At 41.0% G+C, this 23,908-nt stretch overlaps 1 protein-coding gene across 5 annotated transcripts in view; it reads right to left on the bottom strand.

Moving 5' to 3' along the window:
• LOC125452090 (cytochrome P450 7B1) overlaps positions 1–23,908 on the bottom strand; it is a 277,642-nt gene that overhangs the window by 37,073 nt on the left and 216,661 nt on the right. The window contains exon 1 of one of the 5 annotated variants that reach the window (XM_048530071.2): positions 2,706–2,784. The exons of the other annotated variants lie outside the window; for them this stretch is intronic. The gene's annotated coding sequence lies outside the window, so the exon portion shown is untranslated. Of the gene's footprint in view, positions 1–2,705; positions 2,785–23,908 lie in introns of those variants that run through there. 5 annotated transcript variants of the gene reach the window in all.

The following is a 23,908-nucleotide window of genomic DNA, read 5'->3' as shown; positions in this document are numbered from 1 at the left end:
GACCAGCACGGACTCGATGGTCCTTTTTCTGTGCTGTAAATCTTTATGACGAATATAAATATTGTAAAAGCACTTACAGGTTTAAAAATTTTAATTTAAACACTGTTTCACATTGATGGATTTCCCACTTACTTTTCAACTTCCTTTATGCTTTGTGCCAGTCTTCAACTAAGAATACTGACTACTGATCTGCTACTAGATATTTGCCAGCACCCATCTTAAGTCACCCTCAAGAGAACACCCAAAAATAGTTTGGGTTTAGCAACTTCTTGTTCCTCCTCTCACTAAAGCATGCTCCTCTTCATTTGGCGTTTAGTAAGGTACCAACAGACTTCTCCTTGTTGTCGAAATAAGCATGAATTGCTTAACTGCTTTGGAACAACTCCTAAAATAATCATACTTATGCAATACCAATACGTAATCTGCAGCTCACTGAGCTCACAGGACGTTATACTTACTTGATGCACATCTTATGATATTCTAAATCATAATTTCATGTATAGACTTGGAAATATGCAGCATGGAAGCAGACCCTTCAGTCCAATCAGTCCATGCCGAACATAATGCCAAACTAAACTAGGCCCACCTGTCAGGTCCTGACCCATTCATGACCACAAAGTATGATACTTTTCTATACACTTTGGCAGCAAAAATATTATTGGACAAGAAAACAATACAAATAGGTTCAGTATTACAATCTTGAATTTCACCTCATTTTAGCAATTTTGGAACTGTTCTTATCACATTAGGACCTTGTTCTTTTTGTTTTCTGTTATTTCAAACAGATATGTAACTAATGGTATATTTATCTTGTCAATCCATTTCAGCACTAAAAAGTTATCAAGAGATGAAATAATTTCAGTGACCAACACATTTACATTTCAAGTGTGAACATTACTTATATTCGATGTAAAACAACTTATTTTGATTAATCACAAGATATATTTTGCTCAAATCTAATTGAAGATCAAAGGACCATACAGTTTTACTACTATATGTTGCATGCAAATTCATGTAGCCATATTAACCTAGTATTTATGGAGTCACTTTCACTCAAAGGAATTGCATCCAATTACTGACTTTGAAAATGCATCTTATTAACAGTCCCAGAGATAGTAACAGCTGCAAATGCTGGAGAATCTGAGATAACAAGGTGTAGAGCTGGATGAACACAGCAGTCCAAGCAGCATCAGAGGAGCAGGAAGGCTGACGTTTCTGGCCTAGATCCTTCTTCAGAAAATGAAGAGTTCCTATTCTGTTCTTCAGAACAGTTCCTATATTTTTCTTTCACATAAAGTCACCTTTTTCTCATTGTCTTTCACATTCTCCCATGACATATGCTAGTCACCAAAAGGTAACAACGGACAACTGTTAGACCCTGGGGAAGTGCTTCCCTCAAGCTATCATTAACCGTCATACCCAAGACCAGTCTTGGCAAATCTTTCCTGGATGAATTCCTTTTTATCCAGCAGAGAGAAGTCTCACGTATACTCGTTCCTTTCTGAGAGGTTTTTCTAAAACCAAGCTCACAATGAAAATAATTGAGAAAGGAGCACAAATGCATGTGCTACAGCTCTAGTTTACAGCATCTTGAAACCATTTTGCTGCGGTTCTTTATAAAGTCAAAAATACATCGCTGCTATACCAATACAACAGAAGTCACATAATTTTATATCCAGGACAGCATATAAATTGTAACAGTTCTAAATTGCTCCTCTGGTGCAAATGAGAAATAAAGTATTCTGCATTCTTCTAATAGAGTACATTGTTCTTATTTGCAATATCTAAGCAATATTTCAGACACATTTTCCACAACAGCACTGCAATTGTCAGCTGGACTGTACATATATTGCTAAGCACACTCAGCATTCAGAGAGTTAATTCTGGCTGAAATAGAAATGAAACAAAGTTTAATCCTAGATTATAGTCCAAATCATTATATCTTGAACTCTGACAACTTACACCATGTCCTCAATTATCCTTTCAAAGCAGATAAAGCATCAATGAAAACTCACCTATTATTTAGAAAAGCAAGCGTCCGTGGTTGTCTGCTTTCAGTTTATGAACAAATATTACATTGAATAGGTAACATTGTGACAAATATTTAGACAGGCTTTTTGTCATATTCTAATTTAATGCACTTAATTGTACCATCCACGCTCTGTCATTTGGTCAAAAGCTGTATTCCTCACAGTGTTTCCGCGGGGTAAAGAGGATGCAACTCAAAAATCCAGGGCAAAATTAACTTAATATTCCAGGTCCATGAACTCACATCAGAGAGACGTTTCGCAATCATGGAGACGCAAGGGTCATCGTTTACTTCAGACATGTTTAGATCAGCAGCGTTAGGCTTAACATTATTAAACACCGTGTCAAAAGAATGTGTGTACCAAAGGGGAAAATCTAACGATAATTCATCTTACAATACTTACTTAGCAAAGAAATGTAGCACAATTTTCAGGCTTTTTGTTACAAACAAGAGATCATTCTGACTCCATTAAGTGTCAAGAAATACAAAATGACATGCATGCAAACACAAAAATGCTTCGCCATATCCCAAAGAGACTGCCACTTTTGGTGTAGATTATGGCCCTCTCAAAAATGAATTATTTTAACAAAAATATTTCTCCACTTCATTTAGTTATACATATTTAATAGCTATTATACATGGCAACAATTCACAGAAAAGGTCTGCTTTAAGATACCTAATTTTCTGCCAGCGTGGGAAAACGTTAATCCAGATCTGTCTGGAAGAATTCTGCAACTCATTACCCGACACTAATCTCCCCTGCAGTACGTAACCTTCATCCTTCCCTTTCCTATAATCTCACTGATCCAACAGTATGTTATGAATGGTGTCTAGTACTAAGCCCACCATCAGAACATGCAGAAGTGGCTAAGTGAGGTTCTTTCTCTGGTATTGCATAGAAACGTCAATGCACAGGACACCAACGGCTCAGCTATGCAGCGTCCAGATTTTCCAAAGAAGCACTGACTGCACAAGACCTAAAGCACAGCAAGCAGGAGGAGCAGATCAGACGTGACAATTTCCTGTGCATTTTTTCTGTAAATTCATGTTACTGACGTTCAGATTTCACACATGGTGAATGCACGCAACATTTCCAGAAATCATTTGGATCGTTTCAAATAATGCAAGAAGCATTCTAGATCTCAGACAAACAGGGGCAGCTTACCAAGGTTAAAGAGGAAAAGCCTTGCAGCACATACAATGGACTAAAATGGATAGAATGGCCTTGACATTTTGCTAATGTAATTTATTTGGGTGTCAGGAATTGAGTCAACACTAATTCCAAATCAAGAATTTTAATGAAGAAGATGAGGGTATTCAGTGGGCTCTCACAACCATAGAATACGGTGTGACTTATCTTCTCAAAATCCCCCTGCATGCTGCCACTCTGCTAGAATGTGAATGTAGCAGGTCAACCAAGGGTCAACACATTCTATGAACTGCCACGGAAACATTCCAAATTTCTCTACTATAACACAAGAAATATTCATGAAGAAGGTTAATTGTTTTTAGATTTGAAAGCCACCAAGTGGTACAGATACATGGCACTGATATAGACGATCCGCCACGATCATAATGAACATTGTAGCAAGCTTGAATGGCTGAATGGCCTACTCCCACTCCCAGTTTCTACAAGATTAAATTTTAATATCTGTATCTAAGTAGGGGCTTATACTTAATTAAATTCAGTTGTGTGATATTATTTGTCAGTGTATAATATCTTGAAGAGGGATGTTGCTACCTGTTACTTTGAGGGGCTGAGCTGATGATGGGCTTGCCATATGAGGACCAACTAAGGACCCTGGGTCCGCACTCTCTGTAGTTTAGAAGGTTGGGGCTAGTTGGTGACGGAATCTGATCTGACTGAAAAATACAGAACACTGATAGGTTTGGATAGAGGGAAGATGTTTGCATGAATGGGATAGACTAGTAGGTCATCAAGAAGGCGCAGAGTAGGGCTCCTGAGCTGGGGCTCGTTCGCTCTGACAGCATTTCTTTTCTTTATTTTCTGCTTTCTTGTTTCTTACCTTCTCCTTTGCCTTACTTACATCCGGTCCTGAGCTCAGACAGCATTGCCAGTGGTGAGCGGGACCAGCATACACCTTGTGGTGGCGGTAAGTGTGCCCCTACTTACGTTTCCTGGGTGACCACAGAACTAGCATCAGGATCAGCAGCTGCTCCATCGGGCGGAGGTGACATCAGCAAGGTAGGCCCAGCAGCAAAAGATGGCGCCTGAAGAGTTGTGACTTCAAAGTTGGTTGGGTCCGGTGTTGACAGCTGCAAGGCAGTGCAGGATAGACAGGCATCGTTGATATAGGCTGGCTCAGGGCTGATGGAGTCTCTTTAAGCTATAATCTTTCTACATTTTTTTTCTTATTCTCAAAATCTCAAAATGGTGCCGGATTTTGGCAACAGTGGAAAAGCTTTTCACTGTATTTTTCAGTTTTTCTCACTGTAAAATATGCGTGACAATAAAACTATTCATTCACCTGACAATAAATCATTCATTCATTCATTCGTTCAAACTAGGAGTCGAGGGCGCAGCCTCAGAGTGAAGGAATGGCCCTTTAGAGCTGAAATGAGGAAGAATTTCTTTAGCCGGAGGGTCATTCATCTGTGACACTCCCTTTGCCACAGAGAGCTGTGGAAGCCAGGTCATTGTGTGTATTTAAGACAGAGCTTGATAGGTTCTTGAGGAGTAAGGAGATCAAGGGCTATGGAGAGAAAGCAAGAGAATGGGGCTGAGAGAAATATCATCCATGATTGAATGGTGAAGTAGACATGATGGACCGAATTCTGCTCTCGTATCTTATGCTCTTATACCGATAAGGATGTGCACCAGTATATAAATAAGCCAGGGAAAATCTGCTCCTTATCACTGATGATTTCAACATAGAAGGGGGTAGAAAGGTGTATTCCTGATGGAATGGTCCTTGCCACTCACCATGAAGTGAAGGGTGATTACACAGATATCCTGTATTCACTCAGGAAACCCAAAGAGTCAGAAGATCTGTATAGGTGCTTCAAAAAGAATAATAATGGATCTGAGAAATGTGCAGGAAAATGGCACTAGGCTACTTGGTTTTGTAGATAAAAACGCTAGCACAGATTTGGTAGACCAAGATATATTTTTATATTGTAACATTCAACGAAACCTGGCTTTGTTTGTGGGAAGTTTAATGAAAAATCTCTAGATATTCTCATGACAGTAAAGTGTAGAATGAGAAAATGTGCATTTCAAAAATGGGTTGAGACTTTGATGTAGTATTTTTAATATATTGCTAACAAACACCTTATGGTATTGCTCACTTGTTTGTTTTATAAGAATAATATTACACCATGGACATATCAGGGCCACTGTTTTGGAGTAAGAATATCAATAAATTCTATTTGCTATATGTACAGCACAGAAACAGGCCCTTCCGTACAACTCACCCATGGCAACCAGATATCCTAAATTAATCTAGTTCCATTTACCAGCATTTGGCACACGTCCCTCCAAATCCATCCTATTCACATACCCATCCAGATGCCTTTTAAAAATTGTAACTGTGCCTGTCTGTACCATTTCCTCTGGCAATTCGTTCTGTACACACATCACCCTTTGTGTGAAAAAGTTGTCCCTTGGGTCCCTCTTAAAACATGTCCCCTCACCTTAAACCTACGCCGTCTAGTTTTGGACTCCCCTACCCTGGGAAAAAGACCTTTGCCATTCATTCTATCCATGCGCCCACTGATTTTATAAACTTTTATAATGTCACCGTTCCGCCTCTGATGCTCCAGGGTAAACAGCTCCAGCCTATTTAGTTTCTCCTTCTAGCTCAAACCCTCCACCCTGGCAACGTCCTTGTAAGTCTTTTTGAACCTTTTCAAGTTTAACAACATCTTTCCTACAGCAGGGACACCATAAATGAATGCAGTATTCCAAAAGGGACCTAACCAATGTCCTGCACTGCCGCAATATGACCTCCCAACTCCTACTTAATGCAGCAACCAGTGTAGACTAATGTGCCAAATGTCTTCTTCACTACCCATTACTCTACTTTCAAGGAACTATGCACTTGCCCCTCTAGGTGTCTTTGCTCGGCAACACTCCACAGGGCTTTACCATTAACTGTATAAGTCCCCCCAGAAGGAAGCCCAGAATTGTACACAACATTCCAACAGCAGCCTCATTAATGTCCTGTACAGACATAGCATTACATCACAACTCCTGAAGTCAATGTTCTAACCAATGAAAATAAGCAAGCTAAATGCCTTATTCGTCACTCTATCTACCTAAGACTCCACATTCAACCTACACCCCTTAATATTTTGACATCGCAGCAAAGTAAACTGTTCTCAGCATTGATGTCAATACCCAAGGGAGATGCCAAATTGTATCTTCTTGGAACAATTAGTTTCTTAATGCTTTCTTTATTTCAATGTTGTCAGCAATCACTCACTACCAAATATGATTATCCACTTCAGAAATTCAGTTTTGGCAGTCCTTGTGTGGCTGATGAGTCCAATCAAAGAAACAAAGAAACCTACAGCACAGGAACAGGCCCTTTGGCCCTCCAAGCCTGCACCGATCAAGATCCTCTGTCTAACCTGTCATCTATTTTCTAATGGTCTGTGTCCATTTGCTCCCTGCCCATCCATGTACCTGTCCGAATATATCTTAAAAGACGCTAACGTGTCTACGTCTACCACCTCCTCTGGCAATGCATTCCAGGCACCCACCACCCTCTGTGTAAAGAACTTTCCACGCATATCTCCCTTAAACTTTCCTCCTCTCACTTTGAACTCATGACCCTGAGTAACTGAGTCCCCCACTCTGGGAAAAAGCTTTTTGCTATCCACCCTGTCTATACCCCTCATGATTTTGTAGACCTCAATCAGGTCCCCCCTCAATCTCTGTCTTTCTAATGAAAATAATCCTAATCTAGTCAACCTCTCTTCACAGCTAGCACCCTCCACAACAGGCAACATCCTGGTAAACCTCCTCTGCACCCTCTCCAAAGCATCCACATCTTTTTGGTAATGTGGCGGCCAGAACTGTACACAATCCTAGAGCCTCATCTCCAATTACACATTGAGCAGGGGTTTCCAGAAGGCGGAAGTGGTTCTTGACTTTGTGATTGCTGATATTCTTTTCTCGAGTTCCTTCCAACAGACACTCTCAAAGAGTTGTGTCTCTTCATACAGGAGTTTCCTCCAAGTTGTATTTTTCTGAACGAGGGTCTCCCATGCATTTCTTTATTGACACTTACCTTGAAAGAGCCATAAGGGTGGCCAACTGAAAAGACAGGATTTCTTATTCACAAGATCTGATCACAAAAATGACTGAAATATCACAAATGGAAGACAATAAGTTCAAATCTGCGCAACAAGATTCTCCCTCAAATGGGTGGTCAATTGCAGGGAACCATCATCAGTTAAACAGGAAAGAGCCAACAGCATTAAATGCCCTTTAGGCATTTGAGAGACCACTACAAAACCACTCCCGGGATAGGACCTCAGCGGGAGAACTCCTGTCCGCCAAAAACTACCAGCTACTTGGGCAAGATTTACCTGCAATTTTCCTGATCATGGCCAGCTAGAAGGTGGTTACAAAACATTTTTTAAAATGCAGACCATTTGAGAATAAAGTAAAATAGCACCTGACACCTCCAGGAGTACTTGAAGCAATGTAAACCTTTTGCCTCAAACTCTGCAAGGCTGACTATGCCATAAATCCTCTTGTTGATGGTATTTCCGTTGTCCAACTCCTCAGTCGCATAAGAGTACTGCAAGAGGACAGAGAGGCAGGACGGTTGGAAATTGGTCGAGTCACTACTTAAGATTCAAGAATAGTTGAAAATTGCAGCAGCTGTAAGTCAGGCAGGTAGGGAGCAAAATGTTTTATATCATCAGCGAATAACACTAAAGCAAGTCTTTAGAGGCACCTAAAGAAAAGAGAAGGCCAAAAACATTCATCATGTTGTAGACTCTCCTAGCTCAGATACAGCAAAGGAGAGAAAACTCATCAAGGAAACTAGAAAGGATCTTGTGTGTAACATAGAGAGTGTTAGCAGGGACACCAAATGTCATCTCGTTCACTCCTGAGACCACAGATATATTTTGGGCAAATCACTCAGTGAATGAACCACTATTTTTTAAGTACCAAAGACAATAACGAAAAAGGTTCACTAGCTAAAATCAACAGTTACAGAAAAAGACACTCTCGAAAACCGCTTTGTTGGACACCCAGTAAAATAAAATACCATGGTGCTAGGATCAAGAATTGCCCAGTGCTACTATCACTGAACTATTAATCCAGGACCCAGGTAATATTCCAGGGACCTCAGTTTAAATGCGACACCAGCAGATGGTGGAATTTGAATTCAATAAAAATCTGGAATTAAGTGTCTAATAATGATCATAAATCTATTGTCAACTATTGGAAAAACCCATCTGAATCACTAATGTCTTTTAGGGGAGGAAACTGCCGTCCTCACCTGGACTACAGGCTCACAGCAGTGTGGATGACTCTTAACTGAGCACTTAGGGATGGACGATAAATACTGGCCCAGCAGCTACATCTTCATCCAGTGAATTAATAGTGAAGAAAACAACAAGAAGTCCGATGGCAATTTTCTTAGTCCCCGTAACCCTTTCCCAGCCCAGTCGGCTATCACTACAGATTTCTAGCAGCTGATCTCAAAAAAGTAGCCTCTGCCTCAACTGTGGCTTATGACTTTTGTCCTTGTTTGCAGTGACATGACCTATCACAGGGTGGAGTGACTAAAGGGAGGCAAGAGGCCGGGGGGGGGGGGGGGGGGGCATTACATGGTCCATGTTAGAGGAAACAACAGGCCTGTTTGCTTAGCATATGTAATTGATTAGAAGCTACTCTTAACAAGGATGGAACAGGGCTTGAAGAGAAGTTCAAGGTAATCAGGCAATCAACATGACTTTGTAAAAGGAAAAAAAAATCACATTTGACCAGTCTATTGGAATTGTTTAAGGACATAATACATGGAAATACTGTACTTAGATTTACAGACGGTAATTGGTAAGGTGTCGCATCAAACGTTATTACAGAAAATATAAGTTCATGGTAGAGAGTAGCATAGTATCTTGGACATGAGATTGGTTGCCTTGCAGGAAGCAATCATTTGGCATAAAATGGGACTGTCTCTGGTCGGCATGGTGTAATACACGGAGTGCCACAGGATTTGATGCTGAAATCACAACTGTTTACAACTTTTATAAATCACTTGGATGATATGATGGAACACATGATTGCCAAATTTGCTGAAGACACAATGACAGGTCAAAAAATTAGTTGTTAAGAGGACACAGGGAGGTGACAACCAGAAGAGACAGATTAAGTGGGAAAGATTAGATTCCCTACAGCGGAAACAGGCCCTACGGCCCAACAAGTCCACACCACCCTTTGGAGCATCCCACCCAGACCCAACCCCCTCTAACCCACACACCCTGAACACTACAGGCAATTTAGCCTGGCCAATCCACCTAGCCTGCACATCTTTTCGACTGTGGGAGGAAACCGGAGCACCTGGAGGAAACCCATGCAGACACGGGGAGAATGTGCAAACTCTGCACAGACAGTTGCCCGAGGCTGGAATTGAACCTGGGTCCCTGGTGCTGTGAGGCTGCAGTGCAAACCACTGAGCCACCGTGCCGCTCACCCAAAGATGTGGCAAATGGAGTAAAATGTGAAATTGTCCACTTTAGCAGCAAGAATAAAAGGTGAGGGATTGCAGAACTTGGAGATGCAGAGAGACCTGGGTGTCCTATTGCATCAATCACTAAAGGTTAGTCTGCAGGGACAGCAAATAATTGGGAAAGGCAATAGAATATTATCACTTATTTTGAGGGGAATTCAGCACAAAAGTAGGGAGGGCATGCTTCAGTTGTACTGGGCCATAGAGAAACCACATCTGGAGTATTGTGCAGGGCATTAGTTACCATCCTGATATAGGATGTTAAACCACTTGAAACAATTCAGAGTAACTTTACTAGGCTAAGACCTGGAGTGGTGAAAGCAATCTTATGGGGAAAGGTTGGACAGTCTAAGCTTTTATCCTTTGAGTTTAGAACAGTAAGAATCGACTTGATTGAAATGTAAAGATCCTGAGGGGTTTTGACAGTGTAGGTGTGGCCAGGATGTTTCCGATTATGGGAGAACCTAGAACTAGGGGTCATCGTTTAAAAATAAGAGCTTGTCAATTTAAAACAGAGATGAGACATTTTGATTTCTCTCATAGCTCGTTGCAACTCTCCTCCTGATGGAAGCAGAGTCCTTGAATATTTTTAAGCAGAGGTAGACAGATTCTTGTTAAGCTAAAGGGGTGAAAAGCTACAAAAATGTGGCTTTGAGGCTACGAGCAGATCAGCAATGACTATAACCTTATCGAATGATTCAGCATGGGATGAATGGCCTACTCACACTCCTAATTTGTATACTCATAATGACCAAAGCAATGTTCTTCCTGTGTGCTGCAATGTTGGGGTGCGATTGGTGTGGGGGAACATGAGCATCTACTCTGGCCTATCCAGTCTTTACTACTATAACCAGTCAGCCCATGGCAATATGTAGGCATGTACTACTCTACAGTCATCACTAGCTACTCTCGAGCTGTCCACCCTCAGCCAAACTTTTCCTGTGTCCAGCCTGACGACACTTAAAACAAGAATAACCTGCCCTCTGATAAAAACTCATCTCCCTCAGTAAGACTAGCAAATGAAATGTACATGACTACACTCCTAATAATTGAGTCATTGTCATGTCGCCCCACCATTCTTGAAACAACCAGTTTTGTTCTAAATGCTAATGCGGAGACAAGTTACACCATCTTTTAGATTCATAAATAATTTACCAAAGTGACACAACTGCATTGTGGTACATTCCACCATGAGACCAGTAACTTCTAAACAGAGATATGAATTTTCAAGTGACCTACAGAAAGGATCACAGTGGGATTATTCATGTTAAGAGCTTTGCTTTAACAAAAATTAAAATCAATATTGACTGAACATCATTTAGTGAGCAATTAATACACTAAATGACAGAAGAGGTATTACCAATAACTTATACCAACAAGTCTAAACACACTGAAGTCCCAAGTAGTATTTATACATTACATCATACTTTCAGCAGAGACTTGCACATCCAATTCCAAATTCCTCCCAGTGCTTTCGCAGATTACATTCTCCCTGTCACATCAAGGGAGGTCTCCTGGTATCCTTTTTTAAAACCATGTCTTATTCAGGCAATCTTCTAAACACAAACAAATTGGCCTGCCATGATGAGGACCATTTTGAGCAGTTCTTTGGACAAGCAGTCAAAAAAAAAGTATCTTCTTTCCAAACACAGAACTAAGACCCTTAAACATCTTGATCTCACAACTACAGTTTCCCTACCTATCACTTATGGCAGCAACTTACTCGCTTGGTTTCAAAGTGTATGGGTCTGACAGCAATACAGCAAACAAGCCCTTCCCTTGTATCCAGATGCTAAACTTCACCATGTCCTTAAAAAGTCTAGATGTCGGTTCCAGTCACAACCAGATCCCTGAACTTGGCTCTATGAAGCCACATTAGCTTGTCTCCATGTAAAGCGAGTAAAATGTCACATTTCCATCTTTGCTATTCTGTTTTCCAAAGATTAAACATGTGCAGATTAGGGTACAGTAAATTGCCCATAGTGTACTGGGATGTGTAGGATAGGTGGATGATCCAATGGAAATGTGGGGTTATGGGTATAGGGTGGACTGGAACTGGGTGGAGATATAAGGAACTGCAGATGCTGGAAAATCTGAGATAACAAAGTGTAGAGCTGGATGAACTTCGTTCTGATGAAGGGTCCAGGCCCGAAACATTAGCTTTTGTGCTCCGAAGATGCTGCTTGGCCTGCTGTGTTCATCCAGCTCTATACTTTGTTATCATGGGACTGGGTGGAATGCTCTTCAGAGAGCTGGTGCAGACTCGATGGACTGAATAGCTGGCTTCCCCACCATAGGGTTTCTAATGATTTTGTCTTGAATTAAAGGGGACAATAAACAACTTTGTAAAACTTCACACATTCATAACATAAGTAACAAAATTTTGGGAGCCTTATCTGATATGGCGAACAATGATCTTGGAAAGGTAAAAGATCTTTGATTGGATGCATGCTTGCTGATTTCATTCCATGTGGCCAGTAAACTAGTCCTGATGCAGCTGGAATCAGTCAAGGTTGGGAGAAGATTTCTTGTACCAGGAATTCTTAAAAGTGTAAGATCATGAAAACGTCTTCTTCTGGGTTTCAGAATGACTAAGGAATTACCAGCATATTCAGTAATGAGATGCACAGGTAGTGGAGTGGAATGTATCCTACTTGAAGGAGAGGGCAGCTTGTTATAAAAACACCATGGATGGACGTGACAAAGTACAAAATTGTAATTGTACTTGTGACCTGAAACGGGGAATAGGGTAGAAGAAATTCTCTGGATTGCCAAAGGCTGACAAGCTAAGTGTGCCACCATGCAGCAGTGCTTTAATAGGTTGTCTTGCAAGGTGTCATTGTTCCTCCTCACTGTCAACAGGGCATACCGGAGGGAGAGTGCAGCAAGATGTGTCAAATCTTAAAGCTTCTGAAATGCACAGACACATTCATTTTCTTCCACAGCGCTGTGTAATGTTTCCATATCATAGTACTGACTATGTTGCCTATTAAATGTGACAAGTAACAAGCACCTAGTTCAATGGTGCATGTTCACACATTCATGCTATGTAGCTAATGTCCTATGCTCTAGGATTGCGCACATACTCTTGCACACTTGTTTTTTTCAACATATATCCATTTTACATTTGATTCCCTAAGAAGTGTGCACATAAACAGAAAGCCACACTTGCAAACAGAAAGGGAGTAATCAAAAAGATAATCTTCAACTCTGAGAATTCTTTGAACGCTTATGCAATGAGGAAATAAAAGGGGAGTTAAGAGATGATCTTTAAGACTGTGTCTGGTATCTAATGCTTTGTAATCGTTATCTTCCCAGTCATGTGGTACTTCATCATAGGAGAGGTAATAGCTTAGTGGTATTATCCTTGGACTGTTACTCCAAGGACTCGGGTAATGTTCTGGTGCCTTGCGTTCAAATCCTGCCATGGCTGATGATGGAATTTGAATTCAATAAAAAGTATGGAATTAAGAGTCTAATCATTGTCAGGAAAAACCCACCCAGTTCACTAATGTCCCTCTAGGGAAGAAAACTGCCATCCTTACCTCGTCTGGCCTATGTGTGATTCCAGACCCACAGCAATGTGGTTGACTCTTAACTGCCCTCTGGGCAATTAGAGGTGGGCAATGGACGTTGGCCTGGCCAGAGGTACCTGTGACTCATAATGAATTAAAAAGATACATAATGCAGTCCCAACAACCCTGCAGTGTAACTGTATTTTGTTAACATATGAAACAGAGATTCAAGGGACATCTCTCCATTGGTCAGCATTGCAATGTATGTTCTTTTTAAGTTGTCCAAGGTAGTGATGGTGACCACAGTGTACAAACTCACAGCAGTCTATGTTGATCCATTCTAATGCCATAGATATACTCCTTGCAGAGAAGGTAGTTATTGAGTTGTGGTAGAGAACACTTGAAGCACAGGGCACAGTTGTGGAATGCAAGAGCAGATTGAAAGCAAGAGATGCATGTTGCTGGCAAGAAGCTAGCTGTTAAGGTTCCTTCAGTTGCTGGGCTCAAGGATTTGCACCTTACAAGAGCTGTAAGCAAGAATACTTCAGTCACCCAATGCTTGCTCTTCAAGAAGCCACTTCCAAATCTGCTGAGTAGCAGATCCAGTATAGAGGCATCAACAACGAGGACATTATCCACTTCTCTGCAATAATGAAGACTGTCTTCTGAACAGCAGGCCACAGTGCAGAATGATTTTATTTTAAATTTGATTTTTAGGATGTGTTCATCACTGGCAAAGCCAGTACATGTTACTCATTGTTCTGATGAAGAATCACCAAACTCGAAACATTAACTCTGTTTCTCTCCCAACAGATGCTGCCAGACTTGTTGAGTTTCTCTGGCAATTTCTATTTTTGTTTGATTCAGATCTCTGTGTTTCTTTGTTTTATATATCATACAAACCAACAGGCCTACTTCGGGGGCAACATTCAGTGTTTGTTTTTACACATAGCAGATTTTGAAAACTAAATTCAAATTCTCTACTGGTTATAGTTGTTTGGATTATTAGTCTATAGCACTGGGTTAATTTAGTGACGCTCTTTGCTTCATCAGTCTGGGGAATCAACTTGTGATGGAGTTTAAACATAGAATCCTCACATCAGGCCATTTGAGTCTACACCAATCCTCCAAAGAGTATCCCACCCAGCTCTACCCCCTTACCCTATCCCTGTGATCCTGCATTTCCCACGGCCAACCCACCTGACCTGCATGTCCCTGAACACTACGGGTAATTTAGCACGGTCAATCTGCCCAACCTTGGGCGGTACAAGGAAACCTGAGCACCCAGAGAAAACCCTGCACAGATACAGGAAGAATGTGCAACCTCCACACAGACAGTCACCTGAGGCTGGAATTGAACCTAGGCCCCTAGCACTGTGAGGCAGCAGTGCTAAGCACTGTGCCATCCTAACTAAGCCACCATTCTGTTGTTATAGGAGTACATCAGTTTGTTCTCTTCATTCGATATGTGTTTTAAAAGTGTCTCCAGCACTAGTGATGTGATAGAAGCTTATATGAGTGATTGTGGTTCTCAGGATGATGACATATCTGTACTACCACTTCACTGAAATATTGAGACGTATCTCAACAATACTGGAGTCAACACTTTACAGAGTGAGCACAGGTCAGTCCTTGGAGGGATTTGATCAGAAGGATAAGAATCTTAGAATACAAGTGTTGCCAGATTCTGAGTCAGTGAGCACATGGATAATGGGTGAATGTAACTTAGTGGGAGCTGGGCAACGAGCAGCCAGGTTTTGGAGATACCAGGGAGGGGAGCTTTGGAATAGTAATGCTTGGAGACAACAATGGCATCTGTAGGTAGTGACACACTGGTTAGAGCCTAACAGAGATAACACTTCAAGGCTCCTCAAAGCCTCTCCATGAAAAAATGAAACCTTTCCACCAATTCAAGGAAATCTTTTGCCCAAGTCAGCCCAAACAAGAGAAAAAGCATCTGCAAATGTTCCAAACATCTCAAGCACCTCTGACAGGACCAGGTGAAGGACAAGTGCAAACAGTGGAAGGAGCACCAGGAAATCTGAGCATCTCATCCACCAGAATTCAGTGTCAGACTGTTTAGTTACCTCGGCAACCATGACTCAGCGAGAGAAGAAAGTCATCTATGGTGGTGAGGGACAAACAAGTAGGGAGGAGAGGGGAAGTACCATGAATAGAGAGAGAGAGAGAGAGAGAGAGAGAGAGAGAGAGAGAGAGAGAGAGAGAGAGAGAGAGAGAGAGAAAGAGAGACAAAGAAAGGGAGAGAATGTTTGTCCAAACAGAATTGGTGCCAATCAAATACATTGCTTTGTCATGTATGTCGTTGCTTAACAGTCAGGTAGAGGATTCCATCACTCTCCTGAACTACACCTTGTATGTGGTGGACAGCCTTTGAGCATCAGGAAGGGTCTAGGCCCGAAACATCAGCTTTTGTACTCCTAGGATGCTGCTTGGCCTCCTGTGTTCATCCAGCTCTACACCTTGTTATCTCTGTAAAATAGTTGCTGCAGGCTAGCCTTCGACTGATCCACTCTACTCAACATCATTTAGCTCGTCCAGTTCCATTCTGGTCAATGGTGGCTGTAGAGATGTTGACAAAAGGGATTTGGTGATGGCAATTCCATTTAAGATCAAGGGAAGGCAACAAACCTCTCCCTTGTTGGAAATGCTCATTGCTAGGTACTTGTACAGTGCAAATGTTAACTACCACTAGTCAGTCCAATCCTTTGTGCTCTGCAGGTCTTAATGCATTGTGGTATTGGACCATTTCATTATCTGTGGAATTTACCAAGGGAGTTAAATGCTGTGCAATTATCAGCCACATCCACATTTCTGACTGTACGAAGGTATTTGAGAGTATAGAATTGCCTGAGTAGCACCTTTCTATACATGAACAGCATTACATGTCTAACAAGACCAATGCAGCACAGAAAAAGAAAGATCCAAAGAAAACCGGAAGAAAAGTGCCTGACATAAGGACTCAAACTGAAAGGAAGAGGCCTCTCATTCAGTAAATCATTTTATTTATTATATAAGAACAGAAAATGCTGGAAATCAATCAAATAATTAACAGTTCAAGGTCCACGAATTAGGAATGAAATAGATTTTGTAAAAGAGAAAGACGGAAATATGGATAAATGGCAACGAGGGAATAGAGATAACAAAGTGCAGAGCTGGATGAGCACAGCAGGCCAAGCAGCATCTTAGGAGCACAAAAGCCGATGTTTCGGGCCTAGATGCTTCATCAGAAAAGGGGGATGAGGAGAGGGTTCGGAAATAAATGGGAAGAGAGGGGGAGGTGGACCAAAGATAGATAGAGGAGAAGATAGGTGGAGAGGAGAGTATAGGTGGGGAGGTAAGGAGGGGATAGGTCAGTCCGGGGAGGATGGACAGGTAGAGAAGTAAGCGTGGAGGTGGAGGCGGAGGCGGCGGAAAAACTGTTCGATGACTGGTATTCGTTAATGTGTGGGTGCAGGGGGACTAAGGTGGACTGTGGTATCTGGTTTGCTTCAGGAGATGGTCGAGCAGTTTCAAGGCTGAAGAGATTACAAGAGAGTTGCAGTGGGAGAGAGATCCACTGAGGTTAGTCCGGAGGGAGGAGGTAACTTCTTCAGGTTAGGCATCCCTGGAAGAGGCTTCGTAGTGAGGTTAAAATTGTGATCAGACGTTCATTACAGAAAAGAAAATAGAAGAGATGAGATGACAGAAGGGTTGTTGGTGCAAGGTCAAAGAGAGTGGGAATGGGAAAAGCAAATGTGGGTCCCGACCCGAAACGTCAAGCTTTCCTGCTCCTCTGATGCTGCTTGGCCCACTGTGTTCATCCAGCTCCACACTGTGTTATCTCTGTGTTTAAAGTAAGTGCTGTCTGACACAACTTGCTGAATAGCTGTGCCTCATGACAATGTTTTAATCACATATGCATGCAATAAATTGACTTCACTACACAGCACTATTCAAGAAAGTAGATCGTGCCCTGAGTTGCAGAATATTATAAATCACTTTGTATTTTATTAACAAAAGCATAAACTGTTTGAAGTACACTTGTATATACCATGCAAATGAGTAGTGAGATTGCATGCCCATAGTTGTATCTATTATTCAAATTTTATGTACTAATTTGAAATCCAATTAGACAAATCTGAATTTTTAATTGGCCATATGTAGCTACTGGCTAATATATTGGATAACATTGGTCTAGAGGGGGTCTGAATGGCAAAATGGTGAACAGCTGCCACCTGAAAGCAAAAGAACATGAGAAAAATAAGAGTGAAAGTAAAACCTGTGAAGAAAAAGAAACAAAATGAGTCAGAGATTCTGGTCGGAAACTCACTGTTGATTAGGTATTCCACGGCAATTCAAAAATGAGGCGGTGTTTCTCAAGTTAATGTTGCGCTGCATTGAGATATAGCAGTAGGACAGAGGGGTCAATCAGAGAGCAAGGTGGAGAAATAAAATGATACATGATCAGCAACTTGGGTCATCCAATCTATAAGTGTTCTCTCCAACATTGAGAAAATCACATTGTCAGCAGTGAATACAATGCACTAAATTGCAAAACATACACCTGGAAGAAGTGCTCACAGCCTTGTACTGTAAGCAGAGGAGAGGTAAAGGGAAGGGCGTAGCATCCCCTAGGCTTACATGGGAAGTTGTTGTAAGTAGAGGATGGGTTGGTGGGGATAATCAAGGTTGTGGGCCCAGGTATTGAGGGCAGAATTGTCCTTTCCAAACTAACAGTGGCTAGCATATGCTTGAGATAGAAACTATTGGTGTTTAAAGTTATTCATACCTTTCTGACCATAGGATTCAATTACTAAAATTGACAATTCAAGTGGGAATGTTGAAAGATCCTTCCAATTTTGAGAAATAATGAATTCACAGCCTGCTTTACAGTTCGCAATTAAAATTGTTACTGTCATGAGTCTTGCACATCCCAATTTGAACCATTTAAGCCAGAGTATCAGCAATATCGCCTAATAACGTGGGTATACCAGGAGAGGTGGGAGAATGATTAGGATCAGCAGTGGACAGCATCAAGGCAGAACAAGCTTGGAATGTCGTTGTCCACTCCTATTCCTCTTGGTTCCACATTCATGCAACTTACATCACCACTGCCTTGCAAGTGATCTCTACGGCAGGGCCATCTCATGTCCAAGATGGTAAGTTTATGTAGGCATTAGACCTTCTGTACATGTACAAACATCCTGAAATCTCCTTTAGGTGAGGACAAAAGACATCTTGTGTTCATATTCTCAGTGAGTGACTCACTTCCTCCTGCCTTTTTGCACCTTTAGCCATTATAGTACCTGAGAAACGGGCACTGCAAGAACAAGTTTCTGATCTTATAATCCCATAAAACCATACATTCCAAAATATTATGACATGTTAATTTGTATATTTTCACACTAATGGATACTTTTTGCCATTCAGTAACAATGAATTTTTGTGTCTTGCTCTCAGGTATTGCAAAACAGCCGTGTAATATCTTAATAAGACATTATACTGTTATGCTAAATTCCAAATAAAACTATTTTGCTAAACAGTTGCCTGCCACTTCAACATACCATCCTGTGCCCTGGCCAACATCTCTGTCTCAGGCTTGCTGCAGTGCTCCAGTGACGCTCAGTTCAAGCTGGCAGAACATTACCTCATTTTCTGCTTGGGGACCCTGTAGTTCTCCTGACTCAATAACACGTTCAATAACTTTAGGGCTTGAGTTTTCCCATGTCCTTACCTCAACCCCACAAACCAGGCCTTGTTATCACAGAGCCTACTGTTACGCATCATCAATTGATGGCCACTAACAATTTCCATTAATAGTTATTCACCCTCCTCGCCAGATCGTCATCCAATCCTTTGTCTGTCCAACTGTGTTTCTCTTTCTCTGGGCTCTGTTCCCCATCTATTGTTTACTCCTTACTCCCTCCCCCCACCCTATTTTCTACATATAATCCAATATTTTCCGAGTCTCCATTAGTTCTGAGGAAGTGACCCGAAATGTCAGCTCTCATTTCTCTCCACAGATGTTGCCAGACCTGCTGAGCTCTTCCAGTTATTTCTAATGTTGGGCTCTGATTTACAGCATCTGCAGTTCTTTCAGTTTTTATTTTGCTAAATATATTTCCATTACATTTCCATAATACCCCTAAAATGCTTATTTCATGTGTACATGTTCATGTTAATAGCAAAGATATTTCTAGAATAAATTGATGTATTTACAAACAGCCCTACTGAATGAACAATATTAACCGGAGGAATTATATTGACCTTTTCCTATGACTAACCTATCAGTCTTTCCCTAGTCTATAAAGGTATTTTATAAATTTTTCCCCATCTACATTATAAATCTATTCCAAGGTTTGACCGTTAGCATGTCAACTGTAGCAGGAGCTTCTTTTTGCTGTCAAAGTGATCAAAGGGAGGTTGAAAATGGGATCTACAAACAGATGCTGCCCAATCACAAACCTTAAAGGACAAGACAGTGTGGCCAGATGTTGAAGTGACCTTCGGACTGAGGAGCATGCTGACATGGCATTGATTTAGATAATAGTTGGCAGGGGGTTTTATTCCAATTGAGGGAAAAGCAGAAGGTAGAGGAAAATCTTTCCCAGCATCCCCTTCAAACAAAATTTAGAAGTGCTGGTCGATGGGGCTGATGTCTGTCAAAGATGCAGAACTCACTGTGCCATTCTGCCAGTTGCTATTACATCAAAAAGAGTTACTTGAATGAACACAAACATCTTGCGGCTGTGCAAAGCCACATTCCTTCAACTTTGTAACAGCTGTTTTTGTTTGAACACAGCTTTAACGTTATTAATAATTAGGGAGAATAAGACAACTATGCATAGATGTGCCAATCTTTTAAGATTAAGATCATGTATCGGCAGTTGTCATCTTTCAGTCACTTCCACTGCATATGTAAATTATATAAAAATAAAACAGGTGCAATAATATTTTGATAGCTATCTTTATTATTGTGTGGTACATAATAGTGTCAAATGCACAGATCTTGAGACTGGTATGCAAAATGGTTGTGAAACAGTGCTATATTCCTCTTTGGTGATTAGCACTTAAAATCAAAATCAGCTTGGGGCTAGCAGTTCCTTCCTCAACGTGAAAGAGGCATGTCTCTTCTGTGGTGATTTTTGGCTAAAGATTAAAACTGATTGAATTACATTGGTCACATTTAAAGTTTAAGTATTCATCTGGAACACTACCATCTTTAAGTGAGATTTTCATGTTTAGAAGTCAAACTGGTAACCACTGATGTTAACCGTCTTGTAAAGGTAAGAATGCAATAAGAATTCAAATTTCTGAGCCATTGATTAACAAAAAGAGAAATCTGCACTGTTAACATTAGTTTGCAAAATCTGTAGCAAATATCATACTGTGTACATAATAAAATGTATAAAGGGCATATTTTCAAACAGATGTTCTTGGGAACAAAATAGTTCGAACTACATGTGAGTAAAAGGAGAAAATACCTAGTGGCAATTAAAAATAATGTCAATGACCTTTACAGTGTAAAATGAGTATGGATAGAGCAAAACATAGGTCTTTATAAGGTCATTTTAAAGAAATGACACATTTTTGTGCAAGGGATATAATAACAGGAGATGGTGGCATGCTGGGAGTGAATGCTTCACTGTGACTGAAATGCACCAACTAGATCATGAATTGAAGAAGACAGCCATGATGTGCGGGTGCCGGTGTTGGACTGGGGTGGACAAAGTCAGAAGTTACATGACACCAGGTTATAGTCCACCAGGTTTATTTGAAATCACCAGCTTTTGGAGTGCTGCTCCTTCATCACCTTGGTGAAGCAGCAGCACTCCAAAAGCTTTGATTTAAACTAAACCTGTCAGACTATAACCTGGAATCACATGGCTTCTGACTCAAGCAGACAGCATCAACCAACTATCCTGCATTCCCAGTGAAATGAAGGTTACCATTGTTCTCAACTTATGAAGTCATGGCATCTTATTGAATATGCACAAGGGGCATCCGTGGAGCACTCAGCGATACTGCCACCACATGGGGCTCAGTTGCCTGGATGACTGGTTTGTGATACAGAGTGGCGCCAACAGTGTAAGGTCAAATTCCCATCACCAGCTGAGGTTCCCACATTGGACAAAACTTCTCTCCCTCTCTCCTCGCCTGATTCTCCAAGTAAACCAACAGCACTCATCACTCTCAAATGGGAGTGCGGCTCTACTGTCTACTAGGACTGTGCTAACTTTACAGAAGTAGACACCCTATTCTGACAATACTCTCAGTCATTTCAGAAAACACTTAGAAGAACAAAAGTCTTTTCATGACTCATGCTTTTTCCAAGTTAGAAGAATTCAATAAGCGCATATAGGATATCAAAGCTAGTAGACTGGTGCATGCCAAAGAAGGGCTGGGCTTTTCTAAGCATCTGTGAAATTACAAATCTGTTAAAAGATTTCTCAGCAAGAACACCCTATCTTTTTGGTTGATAACATCAAAAACCACAGAGGTTCAATCAGAAGTTGGGTGAACAGTTCGCTATTCAGAAAGCAGCAACGACTCAACCTTCCAACTAACAATAATATTAACCTGTAGAAAAATTAGGGTTGTCACTAAATAAGCATAATAAATGCCTGGAGAGTCTTATGTGTCCCTGAGAAAGTCAGAAAAATGTCATAGTATATAATATTTCATGAAAAGATATCCAGCCATGGATTTAGAAAGGCAGCAACACTCCAACAGAAAAGACCAGGAGAATGTTGCACATCCACTCCCAGAAATAAACCAACTATAACAGCCAACAGAAAACTGTAAGGCTTTTTCTTTCCTTGCACAGCGAGGTTCATACTGGAACTAGACACTATTGCTTTCCACAAGAAACAACTTGATTGACCAACTCCTTGTCCTTCTGTGCAATTAGTGAAGAATCAAAGGAAATGCAACATCTATTCAGAGCAAAATAACTTTGTTAGTCCCAACATCTGTGGCACTTTAGTATGTTCCATTTTCCGGTATACATAGGATCGTTTCATTGTGGGAGGAGGTCATTTGGCCCATCGATTCCACATTGACTCTCTGAACATTGTCCCAGCCAACTCCCCTATCCCTCTAACCTGCATTTTCCCAAGGCTAATCCATCTCGCCTGCGCATTTTTGGACTGTGGGAGGAAACTCATGCAGACGCAGGAGGAATGTGTAAACTCCACAGAGACAGTTGCCTAAGGCTGGAACTGAACCCAGGGCCCCGGAGCTGAGGCAGCAGTGCCAATACTGCTACCTTGAGGTGGTATATATGCTTTAAGAGTTTGGCTTTTTTTTTTCTGGTGTATTTACCACCTTTGTGTCACAGTTCTTTGTTATACTTATTGCAATTTGAATGCTATTGGAAGTAATGCCTGTAGTTCTTGTAGCACTCTGTGTTTTTAAATCAAACAAATGCATTTCATTCATAAGCTCTAACTATTCTACTTGGTTGAATAAATTAGAAAGTAACATAAGACTTCAAAATAACTTCCAAAATGATTGGTAAATTACACAGCTTTAGGAATTCAAATTATTGTCACTTTACCTGGAGAAATAACAATCTGTGGTGAAACGCTGGTGATGTTCTGTGCTTGTCAAAACAAGTATCCATCAAGGATGTCGCAAACTGTTTCAAAATGACAGTTCAGGATGTTTAAATAGATGGAGCCCCAGGAAAAAGCAGAACAGATAGAAAATGTGTGGCTCCAAAATACATCAAAGCGACTTCTGTCAACATCACGTCAGAAGGTGAGTGGGGGAGAAGGGAACTGTTCTTTTCTCATAGTCCAGTCCACATTCTGTTGTTGACAAGAGTCTAAAATCTAAATAATCAGCTTAAAATGTAAAACATACAACTAATATTCTGAAGAAGTGTCACTGGACCTGAAACAAGAACTCTGCTTTCTCTCCACAGATACTGCCAGGCCTGCTGAGTTTTTCTAGTAATTTCTGATTTCGTTTCTGATTTCCAGCATTCATAGTTCTGAGTTCATTTTATACAACTTCTGCTGCTAAGTTACATGTTTGTTATGTTTATAAGAACAGGTTGGATGGATTCTTAATTAATGGGTAAGGGAGGGGGTAAGTGAGTGGAAAGGGTACCACAGGACCATAAACTGTAGGAGCAGAATTTGACTATTTGGCCCATTGAGTCTGCTCGACCATAAATTAATGGATGATATGTTTTTCAATCCCATTCTCTTTACATTCTCCCTGCCTACCCTTGATCTTCTTACCCATCAAGAATCTATCTGTCTCTAAATAAAAACCAAAACAACTGCAAATGCTGTAAATCAAGAACAAAAACAAAGTTTCTGGAAAAGCTCAGAAGGTCTGGCAGCATCTGTGAAGGAGGAAACGGAGTTAAGGTTGACGTTAACTCTGTTTTCTCCTTCACAGATGCTGCCAGGCCTGCTGAGCTTTTCCAGAAACTTTGTTTTTGACCTATCTGTCTCTGAGGTAAATACATTCAAAGACGTGGCCTCCACAGCGCTCTGTGGCAATGAGTTTCACAGATTCACCACCCTCTGGCTGAAGAAATTCCTCCTCATTTCATTTCTAAAGGGTTGTCCCTTCACTCTGAGGCTGTGCACTCAGGTCCTAGTTTCTCCAATTGTTGGAAGCATCCTCTCCAC

Source organism: Stegostoma tigrinum, chromosome 5 (assembly GCF_030684315.1).
Source record: "Stegostoma tigrinum isolate sSteTig4 chromosome 5, sSteTig4.hap1, whole genome shotgun sequence".
NCBI lineage: Eukaryota > Metazoa > Chordata > Chondrichthyes > Orectolobiformes > Stegostomatidae > Stegostoma > Stegostoma tigrinum.
This window is presented reverse-complemented; position numbering and strand designations above follow the sequence as displayed.